The sequence below is a fragment of the Anolis sagrei genome, chromosome 1 (assembly GCF_037176765.1).
Source record: "Anolis sagrei isolate rAnoSag1 chromosome 1, rAnoSag1.mat, whole genome shotgun sequence".
NCBI classification, from domain to species: Eukaryota; Metazoa; Chordata; class Lepidosauria; order Squamata; family Dactyloidae; genus Anolis; species Anolis sagrei.
In genome coordinates this window covers 163,980,829-163,995,051 of record NC_090021.1, presented here as the reverse complement: position 1 = coordinate 163,995,051, position 14,223 = coordinate 163,980,829, and the positions used below count along the sequence as shown (strand labels likewise).

The window sequence follows — 14,223 nt, the reverse complement described above, 5'->3', positions numbered from 1 at the left end:
TTTCTATCAGGAATCTCCCAGATTCTTTATTGGATGTCCATATTGTTTTAGCACCAAGTATTGGTAAGAGCCCCCAGTGGCACAGTGGGTTAAAGCACTGAGCTGCTGAGCTTGTTGATCGAAAGGTTGCAGGTTCGATTCCGGGGAGCGGCGTGAGCTTCCGCTGTCAGCCCTAGCTTCTGCCAACCTAGCAGTTTGAAAACATGCAAATGTGAGCAGATCAATAGGTACCGCTCCGGCGGGAAGGTAACGGCGCGCCATGCAGTCATGCCGGCCACATGACCTTGGAGGTGTCTACGGACAACGCTGGCTCTTCGGCTTAGAAATGGAGATGAGCACCACACCCCAGAATCAGACATGACTGGACTTAGTGTCAGGGGACTACCTTTACCTTTTATTGGTAAGGGAAGCAAAATGAAGGCTGTGCATGGGACCCCATCCATATTTGATGAGATTAGTCAGGTATGAGTGAATTTGTCTAAACTTGTGTTCTTCTCCTCATTATCGCACACCATGAAGAAACCATAATACAATAAAACCCTCTTATCCACAGATTCAATGCCCACTATTATTCACAGTTTCAGGTATCCATAGGGGATGTCTTAGAATGTATCCTCCAAGGATATAGGGAGGTCATACTATATAGATGTTGGTAGCTAAGGGAAAAAAATGCCCAGGGGCTGGCAAATCCACTACTGTCTAATTTTTTGCAACATGGTGGGTTGACTTCAAAAAGTAATACATCCCAAGCTAAAATGTTATATTGTGCCCCTAAACAGTGCCTAATCCGTTTTAGCCAGTGATTTTTTTGAACATGTGATCTGAGTCCTTTCCTTCTGTCAGGGATTTTCGATAGTGTGGCTGGGAAAGACCCAAGAAAACAGGATTACCATATATTCTGGTGTATACGACTACTTTTTAACCCAAGAAAATCTTCACAAAAGTCAGGGGTCATCTTATACCCGGGGTCGTCTTATATGCAGGAGTAGTCTTATACATGGGAATATTCTTATACCTGGGAGTAGTCTTATACACAGAAGTAGTCTTATACGTGGGAGTCGTCTTATACACTCATCATATAGAGCACGTGCTGAAACTTCCAATCAGGATTGGAGAATCTGTGGTTGCTGCATATGATGGGGGGAGCTCAAAAATGGCAGTGGCTGCATCCCTGCCATATGCAGCGATTGTATGAAAGCATTAAGGGCAACACTGTACAAGTACGGTAGAAGAAAATCCATTCATCAGGATTCGTGGACTTAATGCGGTCCCGATGGTGAGATGAAGGGGCACCTCACTGGGAAGGGCGGAGCAAGCTGCAGGCTTCCGGGGCGCCTGGGGTATGGAAAAACACCTCTTTTACCTGTCTGGCCCGCCCTTGTATCCTATTACCATACCTCCTCCTCTGCCTCTCAGATTTCGCTCCTGAAGTGCTGCAGGTGCGAGATCTGAGAGGCAGAGAAGGAGGTACAGTAATAGGAAAATGACCATATTGAAATCAAATCTGATGCTTTTAAAAATTTTATTTGGTGTGCGTTGGAAGAGGGGTAGTCTTATACGGCAAATATATCCCAAACTCTATATTTTAACTGGGAAAGTTGGGGGTCATTTTATACGCCCAGTGGTCTTGTATGCCGGAATATACGGTATCTGCTTCATGTCAGGGATGACCGCAGAACCACCCCCTCCCCCCAAATGGTATAATCTCATTCATGACTAGTTGGAATATGCTGCTCGGGAAAGTTAAATTTTCCAGAATAAGACTGTTATGAACAGTCAGGGAAAAATCCAGGCTTTTGGTTGTGTTTGTGTTGTCTGAGTGACAAGGCAATGGGAAGATATGTCCCTTATAGCAATGCTGATGGCATACTGGCATAGCTTTTTCAGATACAATATACATGGCAATATTCCTCTCATATTTTCACAAAACAGAGAGAATATGGCCCGGTTACTAGACATGGTAATCCTGTTTGGGTGGTTGTACCATTTTAGATATATTTCATTGATTTATAAAGCTCTCTATTTTTAAAAAGCTCCTGTTCTAGACTGGACATTGTAAAGACCTATAGGGGAACATTCACACATGTAGTCTGACACAGGCAACTCTTCACTTTGGCCCCTTCTACACTGCCCTATATTCCAGGATTTGATCCCAACGTATATGAGACTACACTGCCAGATAATCTGAAATCAGATCCTGGGATATAGGACAGTGTAGAAGAGGCCTTTGTCCCCCTCTTGTCAACCCTGTGACTTGCACTGCCTTTTACACTATGCCACCAACCATAAAGATAAAACATTTTTGGCATTGCACTGACCCTGAGGTTGTCATCCGTCTGCTTCATTACTGTTGTCACTTACCGAATGCTTGTTTGCATAAGCAAACTTTTTGTTGTTGCCTAAACACCAGGAGGGAGGGGGCTGATCTGATCTCACTAGGAGGGAGTTCCATAGCCAAGGGGCCACCACCAAAAAGGCACTGTCTTTCGTCCCCGCCAATTGTGCCTGCACAGGAAGTGGGACCGAGAGCAGGACCTCCCCAGATGACCTTAATGCTCTAACTGGTCTATAAAAGGAGATGCATTCAGATAGGTAAACTGGACCGGAACCACTTTCAATTGTGCTCAGTAGCAGACATCACACTGGCAACAAAGATCCGCATAGTTAAAGCATAGTCACCTATGGGTGTGAGAGCTGGACCATAGGCTGAGTGAAGGAAGTGAAGGAAACTTTTGAACTGTGGTGCTGGAGGAAAGTTCTGAGAGTGCCTTGGATCGCGAGAAGATCCAACCAGATCTTACTTCAAGATATAAAGCTTGACTGCTCATTGGAGGGAAGAACAGTAGAGGCCAAGATGAAGTACCTTGGCCACATCATGAGAAGAAAGGAAAGCTTAGAGAAGACAATGATGCTGGGGAAAATTGAAGGAAAAAGGAAGAGGGGCCGACCAAGGGCAAGATGGATGGATGGTATCCTTGATGGATGGATGGTATCCTTCTTTAGAAGCTTTTAAACAGAGGCTGGATGGCCATCTGTGAGGGGTGATTTGAATGCAATATTCCTGCTTCTTGGCAGGGGGTTGGACTGGATGGCCCATGAAGTCTCTTCCAACTCTTTGATTCTATGATTCTATGATTCTAAGTGACTGGATTGACCTTGAAGGAGCTGGGGGTGGCGATGGCCGACAGGGAGCTCCAGCGTGGGCTGGTCCATGAGGTCATGAAGAGTCGGAAACGACTGAACGAATGAACAACAATAAAAGCAGACTGGCATCCAGTGGAGCTGATGTAATGGGGGGGGGGGGGGTGTTGTGTGCTCCCTGTACTCTGTCCCTTGATCATCACTTTATACTGCCATTTAGATTTGGCCAACATGCACTTTGCTCAAGTTCCTCTGGTTTTTCATGGTGGATGTACACTGCCATATAATCCAGATTATCCAAGTAAATAATCTACATTATCTGATTTGAAATGGATGAGTCTATACTCCCATATAACCTAGTTCAAAGCAGATAATCTGTATTGTCGAAGGCTTTCATGGCTGGAATCACTAGGTTCTTGTGGGTTTTTTCGGGCTATAGAGCCATGTTCTAGAGGCATTTCTCCTGACGTTTCGCCTGCATCTATGGCAAGCATCCTCAGAGGTAGTGAGGTCTGTTGGAATTAGGACAATGGGTTTATATATCTGTGGAATGGCTGGGGTGGGGCAAGGAGCTCTTCCTTGCTTCAGTTAGGTGTGAATGTTTCAGCTGATCACCTTCATTAGCATTTGAAGACCTGCCTGAGCCTGGGAAAATCTCTTGCTGGGAGGTGTTAATCTGTGCCTGGTTGTTTCCTCTCTGTTGTTTTGCTGTTGTAATTTTAGAGTTTTTTAATACTGGTAGCCAGATTTTGTTCATTTTCATGGTCTCTTCCTTTCTGTTGAAACTGTCCACATGCTTGTGGATTTCAATGGCTTCTCTGTGTAGTCTGACATGGTGGTTGTTGGTGTGGTCCAGCATTTCTGTGTTCTCAAATAATATGCTCAAATAAATTACAACAGTAAAACAACAGAGAGGAAACAACCAGGCACAGATTAACACCTCCCAGCAAGAGATTTTCCCAGGCTCAGGCAGGCCTTCAAATGCTAATGAAGGTGATCAGCTGAAACATTCACACCTAGCTCCAGCAGGGAAGAGCTCTTTGCCCCACCCCAGCCATTCCACAGATATATAAACCCATTGTCCTAATTCCAACAGACCTCACTACCTCTGAGGATGCTTGCCATAGATGCAGGCGAAACGTCAGGAGAAATGCCTCTAGAACATGGCTCTATAGCCCGAAAAAACCCACAAGAACCTACAGATAATCTGTATTTTATATGGCAGTGTAGATGGTGCCCCAGCATTCACATTTGCAGACCTCGATTAAGTTTCCTACATCTTTTCAACCTTATTAGGCCAGTATCCCCTAAACTGCATTGCGTGTGCACAATGGAAACAATTTCCACCCAAATGAATGTCTTGTATTTATATTACACCATCTGAGGAGCACTGGCAAGACTTCAGAGAAGTGGAGTCCTTAAAACATAGGTGTCCAAACAGACCCCTGACAGGCAAATGTAGTGCTCTTGCAGAATACTGGCATTTCTCCATAGCAGAAACAGAAAGATAAAAATAAAATACAATAATGAATTGCAATTAATGCCTAAAATGGAGATCCTCCAAGCAAGCCTCATCTACACTACCATATAAAATCCAAATTATCTGCTTTGAACTGGATTATATTGCAGTGTATACTCATATAATCCAGTTCGAATCAGATAATGTGGATTATCTGTTTTGATAATCTGGATTATATGGCAGTGTAGATCCAGCCTTAGTGTTCCTGCCAAGATTTGGTACTGAGACATTTTCTTGAAGGACAGGAGCAGGATTCAAAACGATCTTGACAGATTAGAGAGATGGGCCAAAACTAACAAAATGAAGTTCGACAGGGACAAATGCAAGAGACTCCACTTTGGCAGGAAAAACAAAGTGCAAAGATATAGAATGAGGGACAATGCCTGGCTCGAGAGCAGTAAGTGTGAAAGAGATCTTGGAGTCCTCGTGGACAACAAGTTAAACATGAGCCAACAATGTGATGTGGCAGCAAAAAAAGCCAATGGGATATTGGCCTGCATCAATAGGAGCCTAGTGTCTAGATCTAGGGAAGTCATGCTCCCCATGCTCTATTCTGCTCTGGTTAGACCACACCTGGAATATTGTGTCCAATTCTGGGCACCACAATTCAAGAGAGATATTGACAAGCTGGAATGTGTCCAGAGGAGGGCAACTAAAATGATCAAGGCTCTGGAAAACAAGCCCTATGAGGAGCGGCTTAAGGAGCTGGGCATGTTTAGCCTGAAGAAGAGAAGGCTGAGAGGAGACATGATGATAGCCATGTATAAATATGTGAGAGGAAGCCACAGGGAGGAGGAGGGAGCAAGCTTGTTTTCTGCTTCCCTGGAGACTAGGACGCGGAACAATGGCTTCAAACTACAAGAGAGGAGATTCCATCTGAACACGAGAAAGACCTTCCTGACTGTGAGAGCCGTTCAGCAGTGGAACTCTCTGCCCCGGAGTGTGGTGGAGGCTCCTTCCTTGGAAGCTTTGAAACAGAGGCTGGATGGCCATCTGTCAGGGGTGATTTGAATGCAATATTCCTGCTTCTTGGCAGAATGGGGTTGGACTGGATGGCCCAGGAGGTCTCTTCCAATTCTTTGATTCTAAGGCAATGCTGAGGCCTCAAACACTTTCCCTGGCATTGCATATACAAGTTCAAGCTTTCTTTCCAACTTGCCCACTAGATGTTCCCCCAAATCTTATTTGTCTGAATGCTGCCCAAAAAAAATTACATGCTGCTTTTATTAAAAGTCTGATGCAACTTTTTACTGAAGCATTGCGATTTCTCAGCTGTAGTTAATAATATGTCCACGGCTGTCTGGGGGTTTTCGGATTACAAACACCAAACCAAGGAAAGAAAAAAGAACAATTAATATCTTTCTGGAAAAATCACATTGTTAATACCCCAAATCCATGCCATGGTACACTTGGCCTTTTCTACCCACAGATTCTGTGTCCATGGATTCAACCAGCAGTGGCTTGAAAACATTAAGAAAAAAAATCCCAAAGGCAAAACTCAATTTTGGCATTTTATACAATAATCGCCATTTCAATTTGCCATTGTGTACAATGGGGCTTGAACATTCAGGAATTCTGGTGTCTTAAAGGTAAAGGTAAAGGTAGTCCCCTGACATTAAGTCCAGTCATGTCTGACTCTGGGGTGTGGTGCTCATCTCCATTTCTAAGCCGAAGAGCCAGCATTGTCCATAGACACCTCCAAGGTCATGTGGCCGGCATGACTGCATGGAGCGCCGTTACCTTCCCGCCGGAGCGGTACCTATTGATCTACTCACATTTGCATGTTTTCGAACTGCTAGGTTGGCAGAAGCTAGGGCTGACAGCGGAAGCTCACGCCGCTCCCCGGAATCGAACCTGCGACCTTTTGATCAACAAGCTCAGCAGCTCAGTGCTTTAACCCACTGCGCCACCGGGGGCTCCTGGTGTCTTAGCAGACACATTATCTGCTTTAAACACATGATCTGTGTCTACACTGCCATATAATCCAGTTCAAAGCAGATAATCTGGATTTTATATGGCAGTATAGAGGGGGCCATAGTATGCACACTCCACTGGGCAACAGAACTGTGCCCAAGCAGCAAATGTACAGAGAGGTGTCAAGTAGAGTGGGCACCTATCAACTATCCACATCTTAAAAATATTTTTTTCATCTCCAACAGCCAAGTTTGATTTTCTCATTTTGTTTCAGGGATACCATTTACTACACCATAATATATTCTGGTACATAAGCAGCCTGGGGTTGAGGGCCCTGAAACCAAGTCCAGCAAATACCAAGGACCCATTGTAGTTTCAATGTATTGTCGAAGGCTTTCATGGCTGGAATCACTAGGTTCTTGTAGGTTTTTTCGGGCTATAGGGCCATGTTCCAGAGGCATTTCTCCTGACGTTTCACCTGCATCTATGGCAAGCATCCTCAGAGGTAGTGAGGTCTGTTGGAAATAGGAAAATGGGTTTATATATCTGTGGAATGACTGGGGTGGGGCAAAGAGCTCTCTGCTGAAGCTAGGTGTGAATGTTTCAGCTGATCACCTTCATTAGCATTTGAAGGCTTGGCTGACCATGTGGACAATTTCAACAGAAAGGAGGAGACCATGAAAATGAACAAAATCTGGCTACCAGTATTAAAAAACTCTAAAATTACTACAGCAAAACAGCAGAGAGGAAACAACCAGGCACATCTTAACACCTCTCAACAGAACATTTTCCCAGGCTCAGCCAAGCCTTCAAATGCTGTGGAATGACTGGGGTGGGGCAAAGAGCTCTCTGCTGAAGCTAGGTGTGAATGTTTCAGCTGATCACCTTCATTAGCATTTGAAGGCTTGGCAGACCATGTGGACAATTTCAACAGAAAGGAGGAGACCATGAAAATGAACAAAATCTGGCTACCAGTATTAAAAAACTCTAAGATTACTACAGCAGAACAGCAGAGAGGAAACAACCAGGCACATCTTAACACCTCTCAACAGAACATTTTCCAGGCTCAGCCAAGCCTTCAAATGCTAATGAAGTTGATCAGCTGAAACATTCACACCTAGCTCCAGCAGAGAAGAGCTCTTTGCCCCACCCCAGCCATTCCACAGATATATAAACCCATTTTCCTATTTGCAACAGACCTCACTACCTCTGAGGATGCTTGCCATAGATTCAGGCGAAACATCAGGAGAAATGCCTCTAGAACATGGCCCTATAGCCCGAAAAAACCTACAAGAACCATTGTAGTTTCGTTTAGCAAAAATGTCCCCTTCTATATTGCCATTATATACGTCAGATTATCAAATCAGATAATACACATTATCTGCTTTGAGATGGATTATGTGAGTCTACACTGCCACATAATCCAGTTCAAAGCAGGCAATCTGGATTTTATATGGCAGTGCAGAAGGGGCCAAAGAGGAACAGGCTAGAATTTTTGCAATGGGCCTTCTGTCTGGCCTTTTTTCATGCCATAACACTGGTGAGCACATTATCCCTGATTATGGAATTGCTGGAAACATGCAACCCACTTCTGGGAAATCATTGTACGCTATTCAGACATGCTTTAGCTCAGAGGAAACAAAAAATCGACAGCAGTGAAAGACTCCTGAATGAGGGGACACCCCAAATTAGGATGGCAATATTAGAGAGAGGAAAACATAATAAAAGAAATGGATGTTTTCTGGCCACATCGACTGCAGTTCCCTTGCAAGCATCTCATTCCACCTTCAAACTTTCACAAAAACAAACACAACTAGCTAGACTGTAGACCAGTGTTTCTCAACCTTCCTAATGCCACGAACCCTTAATACAGTTCCTCATGTTGTGGCGACCCCCAAACATAAAATTATGTTCGTTGCTACTTCATAGCTCTAATTTTGCTACTGTTCTGAATTGTAATGTAAATATCTGATATGCAGGATGTATTTTCATTCACTGGACCAAATTTGGCACAAATACCAGATACATCCAAATTTGAATACTGGTATTTGTGTCTGGGGGGGGGGGGGGGTTGATTTTTTCATTTGGGAGTTGTAATTGCTGGGATTTATAGTTCACCAACAATCAAAGAGCATTCTGAACACCACCAATGATGGAATAGAACCAAACTTGGCACACAGAACTCCCATGACCAACAGAAAATACTGGGTTTGGTGGGCATTGACCTTGAGTTTTGAAGTTGTAGTTCACCTCCATCCAGGACTCAAACAATGATGGATCTGGACCAAACTTGACACAAGTACTCAATATGCCCAAATGGAAATGCTGGTGGCAGGCCCGTAGCCAGGATTTCGTTTCGGGGGGGGGGGGGGGGGGGGCTAAAAATTTTTCAGGGAGGGTTTGGGGGGGGCTGAGTTTCGGGGGGGGGGGGCTGAGTCTGAGTGAAAGAGGGTCTAGCCTAGCAAACCTTTTGTATCATTACCCCAATACCCCCCTGCATATGGGATATATTGAGTATGGTGATCAGATCATGATATGAATAAACATAACAGTTTAAATAATGCACCAGTAAGGCCTTTTCGCGAACCACCATGAGAATTTCGGGGGGGGGGGGGGGCTGAAGCCCCCCGAGCCCCCCCCCCCCCCGGCTACATGCCTGGCTGGTGAGGTTTGGGAAAAACAGACTTTGACATTTGGGTGTTGTAGTTGCTGGGATTTATAGTTCACCTACAATCAAAGAGCATTCTTAACCCTGCCAACGATAGAATTGGGCCAAACTTCCCACACAGAACCCCCATGACCAACAGAAAATACTGTGTTTTCTGATGGTCTTTGGCAACCCCTCTGACCCCCTCCCCCCATAACCCCCCCAGGGGTGCTGACCCCCAGGTTGAGAAGCGCTGCTGTAGATGGTGTAGGTGTAGACTTCCTCTCTAGACATTCATCCAGTTCAACCTGAAGAAGAGAAGGCTGAGAGGAGTCTCAGCCTTCTCTTCTTCAGGCTAAACATGCCCAGCCGCTCCTCATAGGGCTTGTTCTCCAGACCCTTGATCATTTATGGGAGGAACTGCTGAGAATGGTTCAGAGGTAACCTGTGTTACCTCAAAACATCTGGGCATCCTCTGGGCAACGTCTTTGCAGGCAGCCAATTCTGTCACACCAGGAGCGACTTGCAGTTTCTCAAGTCGCTCCTGACATGGAAAACAAACAAACAAAGATCCTGTGTTGTCAGTCAAAGTGATAGCAATGGAAGTGGTTATTAAGCCTTTTAGTCCACCCCCAAATTTCAAAAGGCTTTCACCCCTGAGCTCAGACATAGCAAGGACATAAGATCCAGCCTAAACAGGCTGGATGGCCATCTGTCAGGGGTGATTTGAATGCAATATTCCTGCTTCTTGGCAGGGGGTTGGACTGGATGGCCCATGAGGTCTCTTCTAAGATGCTAAGCTAAGCTCTCCTTAGAAACAGCTCTTGACAAAGTGGCTACAAGCCTGTCCCTGGATCCCATCTACACTGCCACAGCTTGAAACTGCTGTATATGATCACCGTAGACTCACATACAAATTCAAGACAAGTCTATGTTGTCTCTATAAAGCCAATGCATGTCCCAATAGCATAGCAGGGCCCCTTCTTCATCCAAACGACTCAAGTCAGGCAAGAGAAGGAAGGAAGGGCTGGGTGCAGGAACCCCTTACCTGTCGATCAAGGAGGTCATCCAGGCTTCTTGGAGGGGCGAGTGGGGATCAAGGGCAAAACGAAGGGATTCTTTGGGTTTCAAGCGGGACACTGCTGTCTTCCCCTCGATTTTTGAGGGAGGAGAAGGACCCAACCGGGTGTGGCAGAGGCGCTTCCAGCTGCAGGGCTGTGCAACTTCTCTGGCAGGAAAAGTCACTGCCTACTTTATAATTCCCCTCCTTCCTTCCCAGGCGAGTTTTCAGCCGAGCCGCAATCCCGGGCCTGGCCGCGCGGTGGCGCTGTGGGTCCACGAATCTGGCGAAGGTGGGGTGCTCTGGTCCCAGCCAGACTTTCCCCAACGCCAATGGAAGCCGGGCGGGAGGAGGGAGGGACCTTGTCACCTGGGTTTGCAGCCAAGATGGGAAAAGGCACCCCTTGGAAAGGGATCAGGAGCGGAACTCCATGACAAGCAGGGCTGCGCTGCTTACATTCGCCCAAGCCTGGCTGCTACTAGGTGGAATTTCCTTCCAGAACTGACCAGTTAGAACTGTGTTCAAAGAGGAAGCCTCCTGTCTCAGCTAAATTCTCTTTTTCTGCAGTTTTCTTAGAATCATAGAGTCAAAGAGTTGGAAGAGACCTCATGGGCCATCCAGTCCAACCCCCTGCCTGCCAAGAAGCAAGAATATTGCATTCAAATCAGCCCTGACAGATGGCCATCCAGCCTCTGTTTCAAAGCTTCCAAAAAAGGAGCCTCCACCACACTCCGGGGCAGAGAGTTCCACTGCTGAACGGCTCTCACGAGGCCCGTAGCCAGGATTTCGATTCGGGGGGGGGGGGGCTGATATTCGGTGGGGGCTGAGTCTGAGTGAAAAAATTGTATCCAATTCTGGGCACCACAATTCAAGAGAGATATCGACAAGCTGGAATGTGTCCAGAGGAGGGCAACTAAAATGATCAAGGGTCTGGAGAACAAGCCCTATGAGGAGCGGCTTAGGGAACTGGGCATGTTTAGCCTGAAGAAGAGAAGCCTGAGAGGAGATATGATAGCCATGTATACAGGCCCGTAGCCAGGATTTTGCTTTTTTTTGGGGGGGGGGGGCTGATTTTTTTTCAGGGGGGTTTCAGGGCGGGGGGCTGAGTTTCAGGGAGGCTGAGTCTGAGTGAAAGAGGGTCTAGCCTAGCAAACCTTTTGTATCATTACCCCAATACCCCCATGCATATGGGATATATTGAGTATGGTGATCAGATCGTGATATGAATAAACATAACAGTTTAAATAAGTAAGGCACCAGTAAGGCCTTTTCGCGAACCTTTTCGCTGAAGCCCCTCAACCCCCCCCCCCCCCCCGGCTACATGCCTGGCTCTCACAGACAGGAAGTTCTTCCTCATGTTCAGATGGAATCTCCTCTCTTGTAGTTTGAAGCCATTGTTCCGCGTCCTAGTCTCCAAGGAAGCAGAAAACAAGCTTGCTCCCTCCTCCCTGTGGCTTCCTCTCACATATTTATACATGGCTATCATGTCTCTTCTCAGCCTTCTCTTTTTCAGGCTAAACATGCCCAGCTCCTTAAGCCGCTCCTCATAGGGCTTGTTCTCCAGACCTTTGATCATTTTAGTCGCCCTCCTCTGGACACATTCATAGAATCATAGAATCAAAGAGTTGGAAGAGACCTCATGGGCCATCCAGTCCAACCCCCTGCCAAGAAGCAGGAATATTGCATTCAAATCACCCCTGACAAATGGCCATCCAGCCTCTGCTTAAAAGCTTCCAAAGAAGGAGCCTCCACCACACTCCGGGGCAGAGAGTTCCACTGCTGAACGGCTCTCACAGTCAGGAAGTTCTTCCTCATGTTCAGATGGAATCTCCTCTCTTGTAGTTTGAAGCCATTGTTCTGCGTCCTAGTCTCCAGGGAAGCAGAAAACAAGCTTGCTCCCCCCCTCCCTGTGGCTTCCTCTCACATATTTATACATGGCTATCATGTCTCCTCTCAGCCTTCTCTTCTTAAGGCTAAACATGCCCAGCTCCTTAAGCCGCTCCTCATAGGGCTTGTTCTCCAGACCCTTGATCATTTTAGTCGCCCTCCTCTGGACACATTCATAGAATCATAGAATCATAGAATCAAAGAGTTGGAAGAGACCTCATGGGCCATCCAGTCCAACCCCCTGCCAAGAAGCAGGAATGTTGCATTCAAATCACCCCTGACAGATGGCCATCCAGCCTCTGTTTAAAAGCTTCCAAAGAAGGAGCCTCCACCACACTCTGCGGCAGAGAGTTCCAATGCTGAACGGCTCTCACAGTCAGGAAGTTCTTCCTCATGTTCAGATGGAATCTCCTCTCTTGTAGTTTGAAGCCATTGTTCTGCGTCCTAGTCTCCAGGGAAGCAGAAAACAAGCTTGCTCCCCTCCTCCCTGTAGCTTCCTCTCACATATTTATACATGGCTATCATATCTCCTCTCAGCCTTCTTTTCTTCAGGCTAAACATGCCCAGTTCCTTAAGCCGCTCCTCATAGGGCTTGTTCTCCAGACCCTTGACCATTTTAGTCACCCTCCTCTGGACACATTCATAGAATCATAGAATCATAGAATCAAAGAGTTGGAAGAGACCTCCTGGGCCATCCAGTCCAACCCCCTGCCAAGAAGCAGGAATATTGCATTCAAATCACCCCTGACAGATGGCCATCCAGCCTCTGTTTAAAAGCTTCCAAAGAAGGAGCCTCCACCACACTCCGGGGCAGAGAGTTCCACTGCTGAACGGCTCACACAGTCAGGAAGTTCTTCCTTATTCAGTTCTTGTGGGGTTTTTTTCGGGCTATAAGGTCCTATTCTAGAGGCATTTCTCCTGACATTTCGCCTGCATCTATGGCAAGCATCCTCAGAGGTGAGGTCTGCTGGAACTGGGGGAAAAGGGGGGTTTATATATCTGTGGAATGACCAGGGTGAGACAAAGGGCTTTTGTAAGTTGGGCTAGGTGTGAATATTTCAACTGACCACCTTGATTAGCATACAATGGGCTGACAGTGCCTGGAGCAAACACTTGTTGAAAGGTGATTAGATGTCCCTGCCTGTTTTTCTCTCTGCTGTTTTTGCTGTTGCAATTTTAGAGTTTTTTAATACTGGTAGTCAGATTTTGTTCATTTTCATGGTTTCTTCCTTTCTGTTGAAATTGTCCACATGTTGGGCTAGATTCACACCTAGCCCAACTTACAAAAGCCCTTTGTCTCACCCTGGTCATTCCACAGATATATTAACCCCCTTTTCCCCCCAGTTCCAGCAGACCTCACTACCTCAGAGGATGCTTGCCATAGATGCAGGCGAAACGTCAGGAGAAATGCCTCTAGAACATGGCCATATAGCCCGAAAAAACCCACAAGAACTGAGTGATTCCAGCCATGAAAGCCTTCAACAATACATAGTTCTTCCTCATGTTCAGACGGAATCTCCTCTCTTGTAATTTGAAGCCATTGTTCCGCGTCCTAGTCTCCAGGGAAGCAGAAAACAAGCTTGCTCCCTCCTCCTTGTGGCTTCCTCTCACATATTTATACATGGATATCATATCTCCGGGATCCCCCGGTGGCGCAGTGGGTTAAAGCACTGAGCTGCTGAGCTTGTTGATCGAAAGGTCGCAGGTTCGATTCCGGGGAGCGGCGTGAGCTACCGCTGTCACCCCTAGCTTCTGCCAACCTAGCAGTTCGAAAACATGCAAATGTGAGTAGATCAATAGGTACCACTCCGGCGGGAAGGTAACGGCGCTCCATGCAGTCATGCCGGCCACATGACCTTGGAGGTGTCTACGGGCAACGCTGGCTCTTCGGCTTAGAAATGGAGATGAGCACCACACCCCAGAGTCAGACATGACTGGACTTAATGTCAGGGGACTACCTTTACCTTATCATATCTCCTCTCAGCCTTCTCTTCTTCAGGCTAAACATGCCCAGCTCCTTAAGCCACTCCACATAGGGCTTGTTCTCCAGACCCT

General features: G+C 46.4%; 1 protein-coding gene across 2 annotated transcripts in view; it reads right to left on the bottom strand.

Annotated features, from left to right (window-relative positions):
- The window catches only part of COL6A2 (collagen type VI alpha 2 chain), a 78,783-nt gene extending 68,298 nt beyond the window's left edge, over positions 1-10,485 (bottom strand). The window contains exon 1 of one of the 2 annotated variants that reach the window (XM_067470006.1): positions 10,270-10,485. The gene's annotated coding sequence lies outside the window, so the exon portion shown is untranslated. The remainder of the gene's footprint in view (positions 1-10,269) is intronic. The other variant, XM_067470005.1, reaches the window with a different exon arrangement.
- Between the last annotated feature and the right edge of the window lie 3,738 nt (positions 10,486-14,223).